Here is a 23,473-nt window from a genome sequence, read left to right on the forward strand (position 1 = left end):
AAGTGGCGCACTGAGCGTGAGCCAATCTGGATGTGAGAAAACCATGCAAACCAGCTTCCAAATCAGTAAGTGTTAAGCAAAATTTAATCCTCCATATATTTTTATTATGATATAAAAAGATATTATATTGGTATTGTAATATGTTTATTAAAAGGGAAGTAGAAATCCAAGGTAACTTCCAAATTTCCCACTGACACAGGAATGAGTTAGCTAAGACACTTCTGAAGTGAACTAATGCAATTGGGATTCTGTTTATATGGATTTTTCCTGCCAAAAGACCAATTCTCCGATTTAACTTTTAACTAGTCCACACTAGAATTAGGAAAACCTTTTCCATGAACCTTTATTCAAATAAAAAGTTCAATTTCCTTCAAATCAATATGCAGGCTGGAATCATAAACTGCTTGCTTTCAGAAGTGCTGAGCCTCTTCGCTCCCAATGAAGTCAATGCCACTTATTTAGGTGCCAAAGAAGGGACTAGGGTGAACATTTTTGTAAAAGGAAAGATTTTCAAAAGAGCTCAACACATTAGATCCTGAACACTTCTGAAAATCCAGTCCATATTTAGATACCCAAAGAGTAGCTGAGCTCTTTCAGAAATCTGCTGTCACATCTGTTCCTGTACTTGAGCAAACAGTAAACTTTCAAAAATAAAAGGAGTACTTGTGGCACATTAGAGACTAACAAATTTATTTGAGCATAAGCTTTCGTGAGCTACAGCTCACTTCATCGGATGCATTCAGTGGAAATACAGTGGGGAGATTTATATACATAGAGAACATGAAACAATGGGTTTTATCATACACACTGTAAGGAGAGTGATCACTTAAGATGAGCTATTACCAACAGGAGCGGGGGAGGGAGGAAGAAAACCTTTAGTGGTGATAATCAAGGTGGGCCATTTCCAGCAGTTGACAAGAACATCTGAGGAACAGTGGGGGGTGGGAGGGGGGAATAACATGGGGAAATAGTTTTACTTTATGTAATGACCCATCCACTCCCAGTCTCTATTCAAGCCTAAGTTAATTGTATCCAGGGATACTATGGATTCAAAAAAGAACTAGATAAATTCATAGAGGATAGGTCCATCAATGGCTATTTGCCAGAATGGGCAGGGATGGTGTCCCTAGCCTCTGTTTGCCACAAGCTGGGAATGGGTGACAGCGGATGGATTACTTGATGATTACCTGCTCTGTTCATTCCCTCTGGGGCACCTGGCATTGGCTACTGTCGGAAGACAGGACACTGGGCTAGATGGCTGTTCTTATGTTCTTATCTGATTCTGCTCTTAAATTACTGGTTTTTATACTGGTGTAATTCCACTGACTCTAAACCCCGGGGCTGCTACAGAATCTTCTTGGGAGCCATGACATGGAGGATGCAGTTGCAGGGGCCTACCATTTGGGAGAGGGGGTTCAATGCCTTGCTCCATCACAGATTGCCTGGGTGACTTCGGGCAAGTTAGTTAGGCCAAGATTTTAAGAAAGTGTCTAGTGATATGGGGGGGCCTTATTTGGGGATGTGGCTCAACTTGAGATACTTTAAAGGAGCCTGATTTTCAGAGGATGGGTGCTCAGCACTTTCTGAAAATTGGGCCTATATGAAGTGATTTGTTGTAGGCACCGAAAACTGAGGCAGCCAAACTCTTTTGAAAATCTCAACCTTAGTTTATGTGCCTCAGTTCTCTGTCTGTTTAAAAAAAAGAAAGGATGTGATGGGGGAGGGAGAATAATATGTCCCTAGCTGACAGCGGTATTGTGAAAGTGTATACATTAAAGATTGTTAGGTACATGATATAGCCAGGAGAGATTTTATAGCACTGTATACAGAAAGGTGGTTACCCTTCCCTTTATATTTAAGACAGCATCCTTCATCCTGAAGGAGCCTTAAAATGCAATACAAATATTACTAACTATATAGGAATTATTTTGCCCGTCAGTAAAATGCAGCCACCTCTATGGTTGAAAAGTGAAAGAACATCAGTGCAACACAGAAAGCGTTATTTCAATCCTGCGCCTTTTATCTAGCCAGTGAAAATCCACAACCGAAAGCTTTTTAATCTCTGTCCCCTTATGTAGTGGTATAATGCAATCTCTCTCAGGGCAGCAGAGACACTGAGGTCAGCCCTACCGTACAGGCTAACTCACAGATATTTCAGAGGATAATTGACAAAAGAGCGCCATTTCTGTCCAACCTAATTCTACCACTTGGTACCTATAATAACATAGCATCTATGACTAACTGTCTAGTGCCCTGTAAAATAATCACAAGGAGAATAGGGTTATATAATAGCAATAAAATTGCAATAAGCTTCTCTAAATACAATAACAAAAATGAAATGAACCCAATATTAAAACACTATCTATGTTTGAGGAAAAAAAGCCATAAAAAGGAGATCCTTTTGCACTCAAGTGTAGCATCAGGTTTAACAGCTGAATTAAATAAGGAGTTAAGAACAGAGACTTTAACTAATTCTATAACAATCACACTAGCTCTAATGTAGCACAAGTCCAGATCTACTTTCTGTACTATAAATCCTCCCTAAATCCCAGTTTTGACATTGCCTGCTTCTGAATTCTGATATTACCTCAGAGACATTCATCCTGTAGAGTAAAACTTAAGACCAGATCCTCAGCTAGGACCTTATCCTTGAGAGCGGGTAAAATTTTCAAAAGCACCTGAGTGATTAGGAGCCAAAGTCCCATAGAAAATCAATAGAACTTGGGGTCCTGAGGGTAAAAACACTCCTTTTTCCTAGTGTAATCATGGCTTAACTGACTCATGCACTTTTGAAAATGGGACTTAGGCTTTTAAGAGACTTAGACACTTTGGAAATTCATATCCAGTGTTTCTCTAGCTGTCTATGAAGTGACTGTGATGCTTTATTGGGTCACACAGGACTGTGGGTGACCTTGTTACCCCCTCTGTCTTAGCAAAAAAGAGACTTGCTGTAGCTTAACTAGGTGTCAGCTCCTTGTCAGCCTGAGTCTGTTAGCCATCCAAACAATTTCATCCAAAGCTCTGCCATTCTTTATTTTGCCTTGCAGTTAATATTTGATGCACCATAGACCCCCAAGCCCACTGATAGGGATTTCCACTGCAGTGTCCATCCCCTGGCACTGGACACTAACTGAAATTACCAAGTCTGCTTTCCCTAATGAGGCAGCATACACACCAGCTCAGCTGACGAGTCACACTTTAATATTACAGCACTGAGAAGAATTCACAGTAAAATCAAGAATAAGTTTATTAACAAAGACCAGAGATTTAAGTGATACTAAGGAAAGATAATAGAAACAGAAAATGCTTACAAATAAAACAAAAGGATAACATGCGTGCTAGTGACTAAAGTTTAATTTAACAAGCTACAATCCTTTGACTTGTGGCACCTTAGAGACTAAGAAATTTATTTGAGCATAAGCTTTCGTGAGCTACAGCTCACTTCATCGGATGCATTCAGTGGAAAATACAGTCGGGAAATTTATATACACAGAGAACATGAAACAATGGGTGTTATCATAAACACTGTAAGGAGAGTGATCACTTAAGATGAGCTATTACCAGCGGGGGGGGGGGGGGGGAAAGAAAACCTTTTGTAGTGATAATCAAGGTGGGCCATTTCCAGCAGTTGATAAGACGTCTGAGGAACAGTGGAAGTGGGGGTGGGAATAACATGGGGAAATAGTTTTACTTTGTGTAATGACCCATCCACTCCCAGTCTCTATTCAAGCCTAAGTTAATTGTATCCAGTTTGCAAATTAATTCCAATTCAGCAGTCTCTCGTTGGAGTCTGTTTTTGAAGTTCTTTTGTTGAAGAATAGCCACTCTTAGGTCTGTAATCGAGTGACAGAAAGATTGAAGTGTTCTCCGACTGGTTTTTGAATGTTATAATTCTTGATGTCTGATTTGTGTCCATTTATTCTTTTACGTAGAGACTGTCCAGTTTGACCAATGTACATGGCAGAGGGGCATTGCTGGCACATGATGGCATAGATCACATTGGTAGATGCGCAGATGAACGAGCCTCTGATAGTGTGGCTGATGTGATTAAGCCCTCTGATGGTGTCCCCTGAATAGATATGTGGACAGAGTTGGCAACGGGCTTTGTTGCAAGGATAGGTTCCTGGGTTAGTGGTTCTGTTGTGTGGTGTGTGGTTGCTGGTGAGTATTTGCTTCAGGTTGGGGGGCTGTCTGTAAGCAAGGACTGGCCTGTCTCCCAAGATCTGTGAGAGTGATGGGTCGTCCTTCAGGATAGGGTGTAGATCCTTGATGATGCATTGGAGAGGTTTTAGTTGGGGGCTGAAGGTGATGGCTAGTGGCGTTCTGTTATTTTCTTTGTTGGGCCTGTCCTGTAGTAGGTGACTTCTGGGTACTCTTCTGACACATTGACACAATGACAGAGCCAGAAGAGTACCCAGAAGTCACCTACTACAGGCCATCACCTTCAGCCCCAAATTAAATCTTCTCCAATGAATCATCAAGGATCTACAGCCTATCCTGAAGGACGACCCATCACTCTCACAGATCTTGGGAGACAGGCCAGTCCTTGCTTACAGACAGCCCCCCAATCTGAAGCAAATACTCACCAGCAACCACACACCACACAAAAGAACCACTAACCCAGGAACCTGTCCTTGCAACAAAGCCCGTTGCCAACTCTGTCCACATATCTATTCAGGGGACACCATCAGAGGGCCTAATCACATCAGCCACACTATCAGAGGCTCGTTCACCTGCGCATCTACCAATGTGATATATGCCATCATGTGCCAGCAATGCCCCTCTGCCATGTACATTGGTCAAACTGGACAGTCTCTACGTAAAAGAATAAATGGACACAAATCAGACATCAAGAATTATAACATTCAAAAACCATTCGGAGAACACTTCCATTTCTCTGGTCACTCGATTACAGACCTAAGAGTGGCTATTCTTCAACAAAAGAACTTCAAAAACAGACTCCAACGAGAGACTGCTGAATTGGAATTAATTTGCAAACTGGATACAATTAACTTAGGCTTGAATAGAGACTGGGAGTGGATGGGTCATTACACAAAGTAAAACTATTTCCCCATGTTATTCCCACCCCCACTTCCACTGTTCCTCAGACGTCTTATCAACTGCTGGAAATGGCCCACCTTGATTATCACTACAAAAGGTTTTCTTCCCCCCCCCCCCCCCCGCTGGTAATAGCTCATCTTAAGTGATCACTCTCCTTACATTGTGTATGATAACACCCATTGTTTCATGTTCTCTGTGTATATAAATTTCCCGACTGTATTTTCCACTGAATGCATCCGATGAAGTGAGCTGTAGCTCACAAAAGCTTATGCTCAAATAAATTTGTTAGTCTCTAAGGTGCCACAAGTACTCCTTTTCTTTTTGCGAATACAGACTAACACAGCTGCTACTCTGAATCCTTTGACTAAAACCGTTTCTAACCCTCAGAGTCCTTTTGGAGTTTTCAGTTAAACCACACTCCAGATTTTTCATGAATCATTCCCCTCTACCAGGAATGTTCCTCAGTGAAATGGATAACAAAATGTCTTTTTGTTTCACCTTATATTTCCCCCAAACTCTTTGATTTGTCCCCAGAGACAAAATAATTCCCAGTAGCCTTGGCCTCTCATGCTGATTTCACATCACTCTGTCAACCTGGGTTTTCATGTTGACTTGCATGCCAGGGGGCTTCCTTTGTGTTGATTTCACCATCCTTAATTTACATTAGTGGCAGGGAAATAATTACTTTCCCTCTTGTCTGGGAGCAAACCTATTTCTCCCTTTGTTTGGTTACAGATTTTAGAGCATAATATCAGTAAGTATCCATAATTCTCACATAATGCTAGTACACATGTTTCACAATGATATTAATGACCAGTGTGTTACCTACTTTCATTTGACACTTACAAGACACTTGTTATAGATAAATACTACAACAGTAATGTGTTAGGAGCAATGAATTTGTCAGGCCTGATAGGAGTTGCTGACACAGAGTACTAAACCATCAACAGGCCTCTGTGTCACAGTGATATTAGAAGAGCATAGTTGCTAGAAATGGAAAAGAACCATAGACTATTTGATTCATTTCCCTTTGCAAAATCAGCATATAGTCTCCCATCACTTCTCAATAGAAAAGGGATTGGCAACGTTTGGCCTGTGGCCCGCCAGGGAAAGCCACTGGCAGGCTGGGCTGGTTTTTGTTTACCTGCAGCATCCGCAGGTTTGGCTGATCGCAGCTCCCACTGGCTGCGGTTCACCGTTCCAGGCCAATGTGGGCTGCAGGAAGCGGCATGGGCCAAGGGATGTGCTGGCTCTCCTTTCCACTGCCCCCATTGGCCTGGGACGGCGAACAATGGCCCATGGGAGCTGCGATCAGCCGAACCTGCGGACGCTGCAGGTAAACAAACAGGCCCGGCCTGCCAGAGGCTTTCCCTGGCAGGCTGCATGCCAAAGGTTGCCGATCCCAACAATAGAAAATGGTATCAAACTCAGACTACACTTGGAGTAAAATTTTCAAAAGCTCCTAAGTGATTCAGAGTCTAAATGCTTGTCTACATGGCGAGTTACTGTTTGGCAAGTCAAGGTGTGTCTCTACAGTGCATCAGCTTGCCGTGCAGTAATATCACACACAGATTCTGCTACATTGCATTGAAAGTCCCGGAGTGCAGCATAAGCAGCGTCCACACAGGACATTACTGTGTTAAAAGCTGATTCGGATCCGAATCCAGATTCAGACTCGGCTTCCTGCTCAGTAACTTGCCATGTTCACAAGCCCTAAGTCCAATTTTCAAAAGTGACTTATGTACTTAGGAGTACCATTCCAATTGAAAATTGGAATTAGACTCCTAAGTCACTTAAGTGTTTTTGAAAATATTACCCTTCTTCTCATGAAGAAAATGTGAGAGGCAGCATTGTCTAGTGGATAGAGCACTGGGTTGGCATGTAGGATAACTGGGGTTTATTTCCAGCTCAGCCACTGACCTGCTCTTCAGCTTTGGGCAAATCACTTCACTTCTCTGTGCCTCTGTATATCATCTTGTCCTTTGTCTTGTTTATTTGAATTGGAGATTCTTCAGGACAGGATCTGTCTGTTACTAGGTGTGTGTATAGGGTGACCAGACAGCAAGTGTGAAAAATCGGGACGGGGCGGGGGGTAATAGGAGCCTATATAAGAAAAAGACCCAAAAATCGGGACTGTCCCTATAAAATCAGGACATCTGGTCACCCTGTGTGTGTACAGCACCTGGCACAAAGGGGCCCTGATCTTAGATTACCATACTATAAATCATGAACAGTAATAACTGTAGTTACAGGAGAGATTTTTACTATACTATCAGGATGATGGACTTTACGTTTTTGTTTCTTTTAGCATGTTAACAGGCAACCACCCCACTAGTACAAACGTTACTGGTGAATTGCACGTTGATAGGTGAGATCCTCAGCAGGCATAAATTAGTGTAGTCTCTTTAGGGGCAGTAGTACCATGCCGATTTACACCAGCTGAAGATCTCATGGAATGTTTTTATAAAAGAACCATGAGGAGAGGCCTCTTGAGACATAACAAAGACAATCACATGCCCCCATCTTCAGTCAATGAGTCTTTTGCAGAAAACTTTATAATATTAAGCTCTTCTGAACATCATTGATTTTCAACCCATGGTCCTACTGTCTTTTCCCTCTTTGTGAAATCATCGTTGCAAAAGGGATTTTGCAGTATTAGAATGAACTCCAGTCATCACTGGGAATTCTTTGTAAATAATGGCATTCAAGGTCTACACCATCTCTTGATCCCTATGTTTCTATAATAATGAGAAATGTCTTTTCCACGGATATCCACTGAAATTTAGAGGGATCAAGCTGCAGAGCACATAACTTTGGCTCTGTTGACTTATGTGTTGTCTTATGACATCCCACCTTACTTAGGTTCAGGACAAAGAATGTTTAAATGGTTTAAATCTATACTAGCAAGTAGTCTAGCAATGATGGCTCACTGTTAGCATTAGACATGCCTGTCTTCATTCTCCTCTGTATGAGCGATTTTTTTTAACTATTCTATTTTTACAAAGAGACTTTTTATCCACAGCCAACATGTGCAGAAGTCTCGGATGGCCTGTTTCAAATCTAGTCAAGGTCATTGAAAAGAGAGATATTTAAAATGGTTAGGGCTCTTAAAAGTCCTTTTGGATTTCCCAGAAGTGAAATGCAGCATTTATGCAGTAAGCCTTTTAGATCAAGGACTGGAGAGTCTTTCAACATCGTAAAACCCGTGCAGACTTTAAACTGTAATTCCCAGCTCATTTGCCGAAAGAAGAGAAGAGGAGGAAAATGAAATGAACTGAAAGCTTTTGCCTTGAGGTCTGGTGGAATAGGCCTTCTGAAGTCTGGAATCAGAATTGTTTCAATCTATGTAAATATTGGGATATTAAATTCCATATGTCCAATGCCAGATGCTTCCAGCTGCTGCAGTGGTATGTAGAACAGTAAGTAGACAGTTTTGCCTTGTCAGGCAAAAAAACAAAACAAAAAACAAAAATGTCATTCCTTGGGAGGGGTGTGGATTGTCATTTGGAGGTCAGGAGGTTGATATGTGCAAGTGACTGGGTGCCAGTGTTCTGACAAGCCAAATCACTGGGCAGTTGTAAGTTCCATGCAAGGCTTAAAGCTGGAAGACCCCAACAAGGATGTCACCATACTTGGAGCATGAAATTGACTGTAATATATGTTGCTTATTCCAAAGTGTATGGAATTTGTATGCATGTGGAAAAACAGACAGGTTTGGATTATGAACAGTTTTAATTGGCCAGTGTCCAGTTGGTCCAATGTCAGTGCACCTCAGAAAAACAACACTAAATGGGCAGAGATCCATCACTTTGCCAGTCAGCCACTGTCAGGAGAGGATGCTGGCATGCCACCTGCCAATCATTACTGGTACCTCTCTGTTTTACCCTCTCAGTAGGTTATACAGCCACTGTTTCCTTCGTTTCGCTCAGCATATCGACAGGACACTGCATCGTTGGCTTATTTAACAGGTTTGCACAGTTCTGTAACAGGTTTGTTATTTATATCACACCTCTCATGCTGGAGGGGAAAAAGAAGCAAAGACCTAGTGGCACGACCACATTTTCAAATGACCAGGTTTTTTTTGTTTGTTTTTTTTTTTTAAAAAAAAAGCACATACGCCCCTAATGAAACGAGAGATTTGGGAACCCTTGCGGTGACTCCAGCTGCCTAAAAATGTCAGCATCCCCCTCCCCCGCCCACCACCATGCACCACACACACTGTGTTGCTTCTGGCTGTCAGCAACTCCATAGCCCCCGGCTGGCCTAAATTCAGCGGAACTTCTGCCAGACCCCATAATCCGGCCCACGCTGACCATTCTGGGTGACTGTTGCTGGGTCTGTGCCCGTTTTTTCCCTCCATGACAAGTGACATGGTCTCTCTAAAAAAGTGGCCTTGTGGCTTCTTTGACATCACTCCAGACGTTCAGTAAACAAGAGGGAACACGGAGGCCTTTCGCTGAGGTGTGGGAAGCGGGGTGGGGGGCAGAGGGCGAGGAGAGATGAGGAGTTACTCAGCATTTACTGTCTGAGAAGGTGAGAGTCACTGTGGAAAAATCCAGCCGCTTTATTGTTCTAACCTTTATTTAAATATAGAATCTATAACCCATTTTTCCAAGGAATTTAAAACAGTGGTTTTTTGCTCTGGATCACGCTGTCCAATTTCTGAAGTACAACGTCGTTATGGATGATTTTATGGAGCTGACAGTGGGGCAGTCTGAGGAAAAAATAGTCTAAATAGCCAACAGCAGTGCGTGAAATAAACCTCTCTCTTTCTGTATGTGTGTCGCAAGTGAAAGATTGCCTATTCCAAGCCTGCCAAGGCTTATACTTCTTTTTACATTGCTCCATAGACCTCCCTCCATAGATTCCCTGACACAAGGGGCTCAAACCTAAGATTTGCCAACAATAACTACTGTTTCTCCATGGAAAGCCTATGGGAACAGTTCATAACAGGAGCGCTTGTCCACCTATATGCCCCGAAAGGATTATTTGTAAACTGTGCCGGCTGAGAAATATTATTAGATGCAAGGTTTTCTTACTGCAGGCCTGGAAAAGCAGGTTGGGGGGAAAATATCAAATGAAGCAAGGTGTTTCTTCAGTGTTTCCAAAGCCTCGTCGTTTCCCGTGGTCACGCAGCCCTTTTAACATCTTCTTGCCCGCCCCACCCTCTACCAGCGCGTCCAGCGTGTCAGCTTGTGCTCTCTCGCCTGCGGTGTTATCTTTTGGTTTCTTGTTATGTGTCAGAGGAATCCCTTACCATATACATTCCTGCCCCCCTTTCGTTCCCTCTTTCTCTAAAACAAAAGTCTTACAAGAAGTATTAGAACTTTTAACGTGGTTCTAATACTTCGCTTAAGATTTTCATTTTAGGGAGAGAGAGGCGCTACATAAACACCCCTCCCTTCTCCCCAATCTCAAACTTGTCAGGGTGGTTGGTATTTGAAATCCAAAGCAAGATATTCAATACTTATTATTATTAATATAGCTATTCTAGTAGCACCTACAGGGTCCGATGGAGATCAGGGTCCCATTGTGCTAGGTCTGTACAAACAGAAAGTAAGGGATAGTAGCTGTCCTGAAGATATTAAAATCTAAATAGACAAGGAAGACAAAGGATACGAGGACAAATAGAGGCACAGGGAGGTGAAGTGACTTGCCCAAAGTCACACAGCAGGTCAGGAGAGCAGGCATAGAGCCCTCATCTCCTGATTCTCAATCCAGTGCCCTACAATTCAAACACGCCACCTCTGGACCTGGATTTTTGCAAATGAACTGCCCCCTTTTTTTAATCATCCACATCTCCGTTTCTCCCCACTTTGCCCTTCCGCTCCCCATCAGCTGCTGCCATGACTGTCTTGGCTTCAACATTTAGCCTTTGGTTTGGTTTGATTCTCCTTTGACAATTGTCGGCCCCAGCCCTCCTTTCTGCCATTGAAACAGAGGGATACAGAACTGAAGGGGGGGCTTGAAAAGCTGAGTTGAAGAAAGTTAGAGGTGCCTGGAAATGAAAAGTCCATTAAAAGTGGTCCAAAAGTATTCATCAGACCCAAAAAATGTAATGAAGACTTAGATTTTGGGGAGAGGATTTGCGCATCCTTTGCAAACCAGTTCAATTTGCTGTGAATGTATTCTGAATTCCTCGTTGGCTTTGTCTTCACTGCAAAAAATAAAAATAAAAAAGCTATCTCAATGTTAAAAAAAAAGCCATCTCAAAGTAAAATCATAGCAGAGAAGGCAAAGGTAAGTTTTTACCTTGATGTACCTAGTTCAGATTAACTCTATATTCAGCTAGCTACATGAATGTAAAAACTACAGTGCCTTGTCTCCACTAGGACTTTATTAAGTATTATTATTGATTATTTACATTATTGTCACATGTAAGAGCCCCAGTCATGGGCTAGGTGCTAGGAGCCGTACAAACACAAAACAAAAAGACAGTCCCCACCCCAAAGAATTTACAATCTAAGTATAAGAGAAGAGTCGACAGATGGATACAGAAAGACCAACCAGGGAATCCAAGGAAACAGTGAAACAATACTGATCAGTATGATTTATGTTGCTGATGTAAAACCACATCTTTTATTGTAGTGAAGTCAAACACACCCTTTACCAATCCTAAGGGTGAATAATTTTGAGACTATGAGTGGTTCATGAGCTGTTCACTTTGACTAGTCATTCACTTTTTGTTTTGTGTGGTCGGTCACCTAAATCTCATTGATATTGTGTCTTGCGCCTGGACTGAGTTACTGGAACTTTTCAGACAGGAGAATAGCAAATAAGAAATGACAAAATTCTAGTAGATCAAACAGATTTTCATAAGTTTAATCATTTATGCTAAAATTCACAAAATGTTTGGGGTTTGCAAATATTTTCACAGCTAACATCACAGCTGTCCAAAATACATATACAAACAATGAAAGAGACCACTAAAAGTAGTGAATCCAACTCAAGGTCCAGGTTTGTGAATAAATTAGAGAAGGAGGATCCCCCCCACCCGAGTTTTCTATAGCACCCACCACCATAATATCTAAGCTCTTCCCAGGTTAATTCAATTTTTATGGAGAAGCCCTGTAGTAGAATCTTCTCCTTTCCATGCCATAGGGGGCTCTTCTTTTATATGTCCCCCACAATGACCTCTAAATATATTTTTTTAGAACGCTAATTGACCTTTTTTGAACCTCTGTAATAAACCTGGCATTTTGGTTCCTTCGGAGTTTCTGATGAAAGTTCAGATTTATTCTTATTTTCTTGTGATCAATTTACCTATCTCTAGCTATAGCACACAGATACTCCTGTCATGATGTCAGAGGGGCAACCCCCCCAACCCCCCACCCCCATAACATAAGTGTTATGTCAACATATGGTAAACATTTCCCTTAGCCTTGTTTTCTCCCAGCAGTAAAAATGCAGTAAAAAGCCAGGGCCTTTTCACAGAGGGGAAAACTCAACTACAACCTTCAGGACAGGAAAAGCAAATATACTTTTAACAAGTAAGTTATTGGGACATAGCTAAATATTTCCAAGAAATAAAATATCAAAGGAGCTTGTGTCCAAGAGGAGTCACATATCTCAGAAAGTGTAAGCATCATGGAAAAAAAATAATCCTGCCGGATTATTATTGAAAGGTTAGCTGAAATAAAAAGCAGGCTTATGCAGCCAAAGTAGTTTCTGGGTTTTTAATTCATTAGCTCAGGTTTCATCTACCAGGATTTGGCCCTTGGCACGTGGAATAAGATTAGTTCGTTAATTGTTGAGTCCTTTGGAATTAATGTACGGGAGGTGTTTTTCCCCCCTTTTGAAAAGTTCCCCTGGATATATAAACATAGCAGCAATTTTGTTGAACGTGGGATTAGAGTCAGTCATGCCAGGTTTGGCTTGATGAGAATGACTGAATGGTATAAACAAACTGATAGTGAAAAAAATAGAATTTAAAAAAAAACCATCTCTTCCAAGGGTTCAGTGCAATATTTGGCCAATTATATATTGAAGTCTAAGAAATAGTAGCTTTTTTTTTGTCCTTAGTGAAATATACGGTAGATTAACTTTTTGCACTTATCCGAGGAGTAGCACTGTGTCTTTAGATTTGTGATCCACACCTGTGAAGCTATAAAGGTTCTTTCATTCTGACTAGTTCCAGGACCACCAGGAGATGGGCCTGATCAGATCTGATAGTCAGATCTCTTGATCACTTTAGCCCTGCTCATAGTTGGGAGGTGAAAGAGGTATGTGTGTGTGTGTGCATGCTCCCCTGACCCTGCACAGGGACTGGTCTTACTGCCTGTTTCCAGGGGTGGCAGGAAGGGCCATGAGCCCACCACCCCTGCGCCCTGTCCTCTGGAGCAAGCCCCATGTATCTGGGGGAAAATACTGTACCCCACTGAAGGGGTGTATCAATAGGTATGTTCCCCCTGCACACTGGCTTTGTGCAGCTCTGTACCTCTCCCAGTGAATAACCTTATAACATGTAAATAATGGAAGTGGGGTTATTATTACTAGGGACCGATAAGCTAGCAAGTAAAATAAACATTGAGCCTTCACACAGCACTCATCCCAGTAATTTCTCCACCACCACCTTGCTCGCTAGATTTGGAAATACTTCTGACAAATAGATAGTACCTCTTCTTCTTCCCCGCCATTCTCTTATTTACAGATTTTACCCATCTGCATTGACATTCCAGTTGTAAGAACCATCTCACCAAATTTCCACTGGGTACACTAACTCATAACCTCCTTAATCTAAGATGAGTTCCAGTTCTTCTTGCTTGTTCCCCTTGATCCTTCAGTTGCATGTGCGTGTTACTATCCTTAACCTTTATGTTGGGTTTCAGAACCTTTCTGTCTCCAACCTTACTTTGTCTGCAGGAAGTACACACTGGACCATTGAAGTGAAAGCTCCCTGCCATGGGAGGTGCTGCCTGGTGGTCCTACCACACCATGCCCGAGGAAAGGAACAGTGAAGGTGGGTCTTCCAGGCCTGCCTAGAAAGGTGGCAGGGAAGCAGCCAATCAGAACACAGCAGGCTCAGTTAAAAGGAATGGCAGGTCCAGAACAGGTGAGTTCAGGGACAAACTTAAAGCTAGCCTACAAGGGGCTGAGAACTGAGCCCAGGCAGGGCTGCAGATACCAACCAGGGCACAGTGATAATTCTTATTGCACCTCTTACCATGGAAGTGGTTCATCTGTTTTAGACTTCATGACTTAGCCAGAGGGTTGAGCCACTGAAAACCAATCTGATGAGGGCAACAGCTGACAGAGGGCCCCAGGAAGAGAGAGAGAGAGAGAGAGAGAGAGAGAGAGAAAGAGGGCAGGTTTGCACCCAGCCAACAGGAGGTGCTCACAAAAGGTGAGTGTGCCCTGTCACACTCCCCTTCTCCCCAGTTCCTACCAAGTTTGCAGCTTGCCTAACAAGACATGCTAGTTTTAAACTTGGGAAATTGGATCTTCTGCGTAATGGAACTACCTAATTTGAGCAAGCTGTCGGCAGTGAGGCTCTGCAGCTGCACCTGCTCAGTACTCCTGACACCTAACAAGTCAGCCAGGCTCACTGATGGACCGCCCTGCCTGATTAGCTGAGGAAGCTAGCAGGCTGCTTCTTAAGCCCAGCGGCAGTAACGTTGCTGGCTGCTTAATGCACATGCCTGTGGACATTCTGCCTCTGTGAGTTTGTCTCTCTCTGAGCCCTTCTCCTCCTCCTTTGCTCCTCCATGGCTCTTGCCCAGATCCTGCCCTGTGCCCAGTCTTGTTTCAGCCTTGGTCCCACCTCAGAACCGGCCCAGCTCCTGCCTTCTGTAACTCCTGGTAATTTGGCTTCAACCCTTGACTCTGATTCTGCCTCGACTTATGCCACTGGCATTTGGACTCTGACTTTGGTTCTGACCTTTGGCCCTGGTTCTGACCCTGTCCCAACCTTTGGTTCTGCTATTTGGACTCTGAGTACTAAGCCTGACTCCTGCTCCAATCACTAGGCATTATGACCTGGTCCCCTGACAGAGTGGCTGTTGTCATAGTGCTCTGTAAATCCCAAATCCTCCACCTGTATGTAATGCACACTAGCAAAATGTGGGTCCTTGTCTCCTTCTAGTGACTGATCTCCATAAGAAAATAAGAGCCTACTCTAGCAAATGGAGTTACTTATTTTGCAGATGTAGTAGAGGCTCCTATTTTTGATATCATAAGTTCATGGTTCAAATCCAACTGTCAGCCCAAAGAGAAGCAGTTACACATTCATCTTTTATTTGCTCATGCCTATTAGTTGTCTTCTTTCTTTGTTTACACTTGGAACTGGAAGGTTTACCTGAGTGTTCCTATCCTAAAATCTCTTGTATCAAATCCATGCTTTTCTTGGGTCATTTGTTCCTTCATGGGCTATAATCAATGGGAAATGCCCAGCTTTCTTTAGGAGATTTATAACTTTGTAACAATGTTAAATCATTATGAACATTAAATCATTGTTATGTCATGAGACCTTTGGGGAAGTCCCACTGCTAGGAATTTTTCCCCTACTACTCAGCCTAAATTTTACTTGTTTTCGTACCACTACCCCTAGGTGTACCTCCACTGGCTTGCCCTAGACATTCTCTTTTGTGTACCTAGTATTTATGTCTGTGAAAATGGGTATCCATCCCCATGATGTAATTTTTAAACCAGATATACATGTTTAGTTCTCTTAATCTTCTCATAAATCAACCCCTCAGTCCCTTTTTGCCAATGAGAGGCATGGTTTTCCTATGTCTCTGAACACGAAATGTGCCCATTACAAAATACCTTGTATCTGATTTCAGGGAGAAGAAAGAAATAACTTCAGAGATCATGAGGGCATGGAAAGCTTAATGCCATCCATCAGGTAAAGTTCCTGTGAGTCACTAACCTCATGCCTTACATTGCCTGCTGCAAAAAGAAAAGGAGTACTTGTGGCACCTTAGAGACTAACAAATTTATTAGAGCATAAGCTTTCGTGAGCTACAGCTCACTTCATCGGATGCATTACAGAATTCTTAGAAAATTTCCAGGGAACCCAATGTTAAGCAAAGGGGTATCAGAATACAAAACAAGGCACCTAATAATTCATGTCGCTTCTGACCCTTGCCATTCAAGATCAGGACATTTCCTTCCTTACACTTTGTAAAAATGTGGTTTTAATATGCTTAGATAGCCGGACAATAAGACAGAATTTAAATGATTTTTGAGTCTTCAATTCCAGTGGCTTTAAGAGACATAATGACAAAGCTAGTTTAATCCCATCTGCTCAAAGGCAAAACGCAGGGAGGAGCTCACATTGCAGGGTAAGCATACAAAGGAATGAAAACCAGAGGAAAGTTTGTAGGCTTTTTCTCCAGACGTTCTATACCGATGACCCAATCCTCCAGCATGTTCCCTAAGATCTGTATGGTGCTAGGGGATTTTCTGTGTTCTTGACGCAAACCCCCTGTGCTGCTTGTTCTATGGAGGAGTAAACCCTTTCTACCTACCTCACCACACCCCAGAACAAAGAGGTGAAGACCCTATAAGGTGAACCTTACTGAGGTTTTTATCTCATAAGCTTTTTCCATGGGAGAGGGCTGTCTGGCATATAAGTAAAGTAGGAATACAGGGATTAAACTAAAACAGGGAAAAATTCCTGATAATTAGCAAATGCCTGTCAGTAAGAGGTATTTGGCTGTGGAATAGACTCCTACAGATAATGGTGAATGACCACCACTTAGGTTTTTAAAATCAGGCTGGATGAAATACAAGAAACTCCTGTAGGAGACCATCCTGAATTAGCAGGAAGATGGGTTGGATGATCTAGTAGGCCTTTTATATCTCCAGCTTTGATTGTATGAAAACAGCCTCCCAAAAGAGTGTGGTAAAGCCCCATTGCCTGACTCATTAAAAGTAGAGGGCCAGATTATGAGCCCTTACTCACCATTTTGAGCAGTCCCTCCCATAAGTAGTTCCATTGACACCAGTGGGATGACTTGTGTTAGTAATTTCTCCCCCATGAGTAAGTCACACAATTTAGCCTAGCGTGAACAGAAGGACAGGGAGTAGCCATCATAATAGGGTGTCAACCAGAATCAACCTAACTCTACGTTTTGTACAATCTGCACAAAAATTCCACATGCTGTTCATGTGCTATAAATTGAATATTTCATAGTCTTAGTTTGAATTGTTGTTGCTGTTCTCCTCCAAGACAGAAGGAAATGCTCACAGACAAAAAGCTGTTGTATTTTTGTGTTTTGTTTCGGGTTTTTTCTGAGAAAATTATTACTGAATCAAATCCTGTGTTCCTTGCTCAGTTTTCACCCTCCCCTTACCTGGGCAGCTCTTTTTAATTTTTTATTTTAGAATATCAAGAAGAGGACCTAATTCTTGCTCTAGGTACCTAATCAGATATAGTCCTAAAGAAAACTACTTCAAATTCTTGGGATTCCAAAAGCAACCTGAGAGAGCATTATCTCCCGTGGCTAAATATTCGGTTAAACTACCCACTTTCTAGGCATTTTAGGACCCAACTGTGCAATCCCTAATCATGTTGATGAGCGTGGTTAGTCTTTCAACTGTACCATGAAGATGTATTTGCTGAGACAGGTCTAACTGAAAATATCTGGGAGAGTGAAGTCAATGTAGTTACACCAGGAGTGAACTTACATCAGACTCCACTAGACTGGGAATGTGATTTCGTTTGTTGCTTCTTATGTAACCCACTGGTGAGTGCATGATCCCATTCTGTGCTTGATCCTCAAAGGATGTGAGTCTGTTACAGCCTTAGGTAGGGAGCTTTGGTTCTTTAGATGAAGTTGTAGCAGCTCCTGTGTCTAGCTTTGGAGGATCCCCAGTTCCACCTTCAGTGTGTTAGCCAACTCGGTGGCCGTAGCGTATAAGAGCATATAAGCATATGCTTGCTAAGTAGCATATAAATTCCTCATTACTTATAAACCAAACATCTTCAGCACATTTGAAATTAAAAGGCTGTACTATTGATTGAGGAAATCAAACTGTTTTAAAAGTAGGTTTCAGAGTAGCAGCCATGTTAGTCTGTATTCGCAAAAAGAAAAGGAGTACTTGTGGCACCTTAGAGACTAACAAATTTTAGAGCATAAGCTTTCGTGAGCTACAGCTCACTTCATCAGATGCTGTAGCTCACGAAAGCTTATGCTCTAATAAATTTGTTAGTCTCTAAGGTGCCACAAGTACTCCTTTTCTTTTTGTTTTAAAAGTAATCTTCTTTACAATCCCTTGAAACAGAGGACTTTCTGTATATCTACAGTGTGTGAACATCAGTGATTCTGACACAAATGGATTTCCACATTAGACAGGGAATCCTGGGTGATTCTTAGTCAGTGTCTCGCTTGCCAAAGGAAAACTCAGTTGTATGGTTGTTTCATGGCAAAGAAAACAAACAACTTCATTTAAACATAATTAGCCCATCTGAAAATATTCTTAAGTGGTGTTTTTGTTGTAACCAGTGTTTGGGGAAGGTCTTCATAGCTCTGAGTCACCAAATGCCTATTTTGAATGTTAAAAAGGTTTGTCTAGCTACAGTACAGCTATATTACTAAGAGGTCTGAGTCCTCTCTTTCTGTGAATTGTATCTCAGGACACTTACTCCCTTTGATTTGCTTATCAGTCAACATGGAGGAACCCAGAGAAAAAGATCCCACTCACCTTTAATAACGTGTAGCCATCTTCCTTTTATTTGCTCACTAAACCGTGATAAAATTGTCAAGGAATAAAAAGTCCAGAAAAATACTATAGTTTTTGTGAGTCTCTGGTTTCTGGGTGTTAAATCACACAGGAGTATTTGAGGTCTAATTTCAGACCTCACTCTTCCAAACATTTGTATAGTCAGTGTATTATTTGCTTATTTTTCCATAAGGGATAACTGGTATTTTTTCTTCTGTGCCCCTCATGTCCACAGACAACTGTGCTGTTACAATGCTGGCAGGTTTTATTAAGAACCATGCAAAGCTTCCAATCTCTTCGTTCCCCAAACTTACGCTTGCTAACTAAAGTATCTCTCTGAGTTATCTGCTAAACTTCAAGCACCAATGCTGCTGGTCTTGGCATAAAGTAAATCTTATTCTCCTATGTTTTTATACAATTGTCTTCCATTTTCCTCCCTTTCTCTTTCAGTTGTAGTCTAATGATTGGGGCAGGAGACTGAGCCAGGACTCCTGGGTTTTGGCCCTGCCACAGACTTTGTATGAGACATGGAGCAAGTCACTTAGCCAGTTAGTGGAGTCCATCCATGCAGGGTCTGAATTCACTTTGTTTGTAATTCAAGAACATTACCTAGCTACGGCTCTAAACAGGACCCTTGTGGTTCATAAGCTGCCAGCAGGAGACCCTCCCTTCCGCTCGCTGAGCTGGTAAGAGCTTTGCTAAACTCTCTCACTTGACAGTTACCCTTTCAATCCCACGCAGCAGAAACTGGAGCTGTTGTGTCTCTGGGTAGCAACCTCATCACTCAGTCGTCTGATAAAGGGAAGGATGCTACATATCACCACTATGTCATTCACTGAGTGGGTAGGTATAGGAGCCAATTTAATTAAACAAAACAAATGAGACAGGAGTGCCTATGGTGGAGGTCGGTATTATATAAATGTGTTGTAAAGAGGAAGCCCATTGGCCAGCAGTGTGGGGAAGAGCCCGGGGTAGTAAGTCAGGCTGCTGCAGTAAATTGAAACTAGCAAAGAAAACAAATCTCCTATCAATCAAAGCTGAATGCAGCCCCTCTCCATGCACATTGCTTTTATGAACCTGGAAGTCAGCCTTTTAACTCACACTCTGGCTATGCAGGTGGCTACACAAATAGCATAAAACAGAACTTGTCAAATCCAAGAATCTGGCTTATACTGAGCAAATCCCAGAAAGAACAAAAATACCAAAACAAAAACACAGTACCTAAACCAGACTTCCACGTCTGGGACCAGATCAAAACAACGAGAAGCCCAAAAAGATTAAAATAAACTCAACTCAGATTAGTTTATTGTGTTGCATGTTTCTTGAGGCGAAACCATTTACTTTGGGATTACTTAAACACACTCCTCAACTGGACATCCAGCATGCTAATAGTTTGCAGAAGAGTTTAGGAAAATTGACTCTAGAAAACAGATGAGTGTCGAGAGGCACTGTAGAGGTCTCTGAATTCCTCTCTGCATATACAGATATACAGTTGTTGTGCTGACATGGTCAGAAACCATGCAGCTGTTTGATAACTCTCCTTACATAGCAGTGAACACAACCTTGTATGCCCGTGAGGGTGTGTTACACTATAGTGCAGTTCTTGATAAGATCACTTTTGCTGCATACCGGGAGAATGCAGCAGGAGTGAGAGAACCTCAAAAGGATTGGAGGTTAATTCAGGGAAGCATCAATAAGATTTTTGCACGTCTCTTCTTCGTCACATTTTGGCATTCAAAACCCTGGGCAGAGCCAGTTAGTACAGAGGTGGCATGAAATTGAAAAACAATGAGGAAAACTGGTCCCTTTCCCCATTTTTTTAACTTCATAAAAGGTTTGGCTTTAGATTGGATTTTGGATAAAGCTTTGGATGGTTCTTATGTAATCCAAACTGCTTAGCTCACCTCTGGCCTGGAGCCCTGGGTCATCAAGGTTTAGGAGATCTGGTGTAGCAGGGGTTTTCAACCTCTGTGCTGTGACACCCCTGGGTCATGAAAGGCGTCGGAGATCATAACCACCTCACCTAAGTGGGAAGGAGGAGCTGACTAGCTGGGAGGGGAGACCTGGTATGGACAAGGGGGGTCACGGTATGGTCAAGGTTGCAACCCCCTAATGTTTTGACAGTACAAGGCTAGTCTCCGGCCTCTCTGTGGAGAGGCAGTAGAGGGAGCTGTCTCCCAGTCACTCCACACAGCCTCCCTGGGCTGGCTGGAGCAGGTTGTCAGTACTAAGCAGCAAGAAAATCTAACCAAACCTTGATGGCTTGGTGCTGTCTTCTACTGCTGCCTCTCCACTAGGCTTCCCCAGACTGTGGGGCATACACGGGGTCTGCCTAGGGCCTCAAGCCTCATCTTAATATTAGAATGACAATTTTATCAATACGAAAATGCCAATAGCTGCTTGTGACTCTGTCTGGTGGCCACTGCAGTGAGGCAGGCCATTCCTTTGGTTTTAAGTAGGCCAGTCCTCTTTTTCTGTGGTTTTGTCCCCTTGACCGGTACTGAGACAAAACCAGATGCGGTTATGTCAGTTATCACGGATGGGGGATGCCATTTTGAAGAGCATGCCGCTTTGCCCCTGTGCGGCCATTCCCAGAAGTACAGGAACGTTGGATATTCTGGGGATGTGGCCGTGGCCTCCCTAGCTGCAATGGCAGTCTCTGTCATGCACTCTAAAGCCCTGCTGGCATGGAGCAGGGCACCCCCTGGGGTGACTGCCTCCTCCAGGCTACTGGGATGCTGCTCTGCTGCCAGCCCAGAAAGCAGGGAGATGGTCTTGCCTAATCTGATCTCTGTGCTGCCCATGCTGGTGCCCAACAAGGATGGAGCTGTGGCCATGTGCCTTAGGGCCTAGCCGGTTGGACGGGGTGCAGACTTGAGAGACAAGGGTTTAAGCAGAGGGGGCAGACTAGCCATACAGGGGCACAGTGTGGAACAGGATGTGATGTGAGGGCTCAAGGGGAGAAAAGGGAAGCAGGGGAAGAATGGGTGGGGAGCCCAATCCCCATCAGCCTCCTCAAGGCTGCAGGTTCTTCCCCCAGCCATCCCTAACCCTGGCTGCATCAGGCTTGCCCTCCCCTATGTGGGTGGCCCTGGCTCCCTCTAAAACCCACGGGCTCCCTCACCCTGACGCGAAAGGGGAAGGGAGATGTTAGGATGGGGGGTGGGGGGCAGAGAAGGTGGCGAGTCTGCAGGAGCAGGTGGGTGAAAAGAGGAAAGAGAATGGGCCAGTGAGGAGAAGAGGGAGAGAGAAAAGAGACAGCAGAAGCAGCTGGTCATGGCAGGGCTGGTGTTGCTCAGCCCCACAAATAATATAGGTTGTGGCCACATTATTATGTGAAAAGAAAAGGAGTACTTGTGGCACCTTAGAGACTAACAAATTTATTAGAGCATAAGCTTTCGTGAGCTACAGCTCACTTCATCGGATGCATTTGGTGGAAAAAACAGAGGAGAGATTTATATACACACACACAGAGAACATGAAACAATGGGTTTATCATACACACTGTAAGGAGAGTGATCACTTAAGATAAGCCATCACCCACAGCAGGGGGGGGAAAGGAGGAAAACCTTCCATGGTGACAAGCAGGTAGGCTAATTCCAGCAGTTAACAAGAATATCAGAGGAACAGTGGGGGGTGGGGTGGGGGGGAGAAATACCATGGGGAAATAGTTTTACTTTGTGTAATGACTCATCCATTCCCAGTCTCTATTCAAGCCTAAGTTAATTGTATCCAGTTTGCAAATTAATTCCAATTCAGCAGTCTCTCGTTGGAGTCTGTTTTTGAAGCTTTTTTGTTGAAGTATAGCCACTCTTAGGTCTGTGATCGAGTGACCAGAGAGATTGAAGTGTTCTCCAACTGGTTTTTGAATGTTATAATTCTTGACGTCTGATTTGTGTCCATTCATTCTTTTACGTAGAGACTGTCCAGTTTGGCCAATGTACATGGCAGAGGGGCATTGCTGGCACATGATGGCATATATCACATTGGTAGATGCGCAGGTGAACGAGCCTCTGATAGTGTGGCTGATGTGATTAGGCCCTATGATGGTATCCCCTGAATAGATATGTGGACAGAGTTGGCAACGGGCTTTGTTGCAAGGATAGGTTCCTGGGTTAGTGGTTCTGTTGTGTGGTGTGTGGTCGAAACAGCAGCCTGGATTTCTACATAGACTGCTTCCGCCGACGTGCACGAGCTGAAATTGTGGAAAAGCAGCATCGCTTACCCCATAACCTCAGCCATGCAGAACACAGTGCCATCCACAGCCTCAGAAACAACTCTGACATCATAATCAAAAAGGCTGACAAAGGAGGTGCTGTCGTCATCATGAATAGGTCGGAGTATGAACAAGAGGCTACTAGGCAGCTCTCCAACACCACTTTCTACAAGCCATTACCCTCTGATCCCACTGAGAGTTACCAAAAGAAACTACAGCATTTGCTCAAGAAACTCCCTGAAAAAGCACAAGAACAAATCCGCACAGACACACCCCTGGAGCCCCGACCTGGGGTATTCTATCTGCTACCCAAGATCCATAAACCTGGAAATCCTGGACGCCCCATCATCTCAGGCATTGGCACCCTGACAGCAGGATTGTCTGGCTATGTAGACTCCCTCCTCAGGCCCTTCGTTACCAGCACTCCCAGCTATCTTCGAGACACCACCGATTTCCTGAGGAAACTACAGTCCATTGGTGATCTTCCTAAAAACACCATCCTAGCCACTATGGATGTAGAAGCCCTCTACA

General features: G+C 43.2%; 1 long non-coding RNA gene across 1 annotated transcript in view; it reads left to right on the forward strand.

The window, feature by feature from the left end:
* LOC122456913 overlaps window positions 1–23,473 on the forward strand; it is a 78,986-nt gene that overhangs the window by 43,692 nt on the left and 11,821 nt on the right. Inside the window, exon 2 of the long non-coding RNA XR_006276083.1 lies at window positions 15,843–15,904. This is a non-coding gene — a long non-coding RNA (uncharacterized LOC122456913). The remainder of the gene's footprint in view (window positions 1–15,842; window positions 15,905–23,473) is intronic.

The sequence above is a fragment of the Dermochelys coriacea genome, chromosome 16 (genome assembly GCF_009764565.3).
Source record: "Dermochelys coriacea isolate rDerCor1 chromosome 16, rDerCor1.pri.v4, whole genome shotgun sequence".
Taxonomy (NCBI): domain Eukaryota; kingdom Metazoa; phylum Chordata; order Testudines; family Dermochelyidae; genus Dermochelys; species Dermochelys coriacea.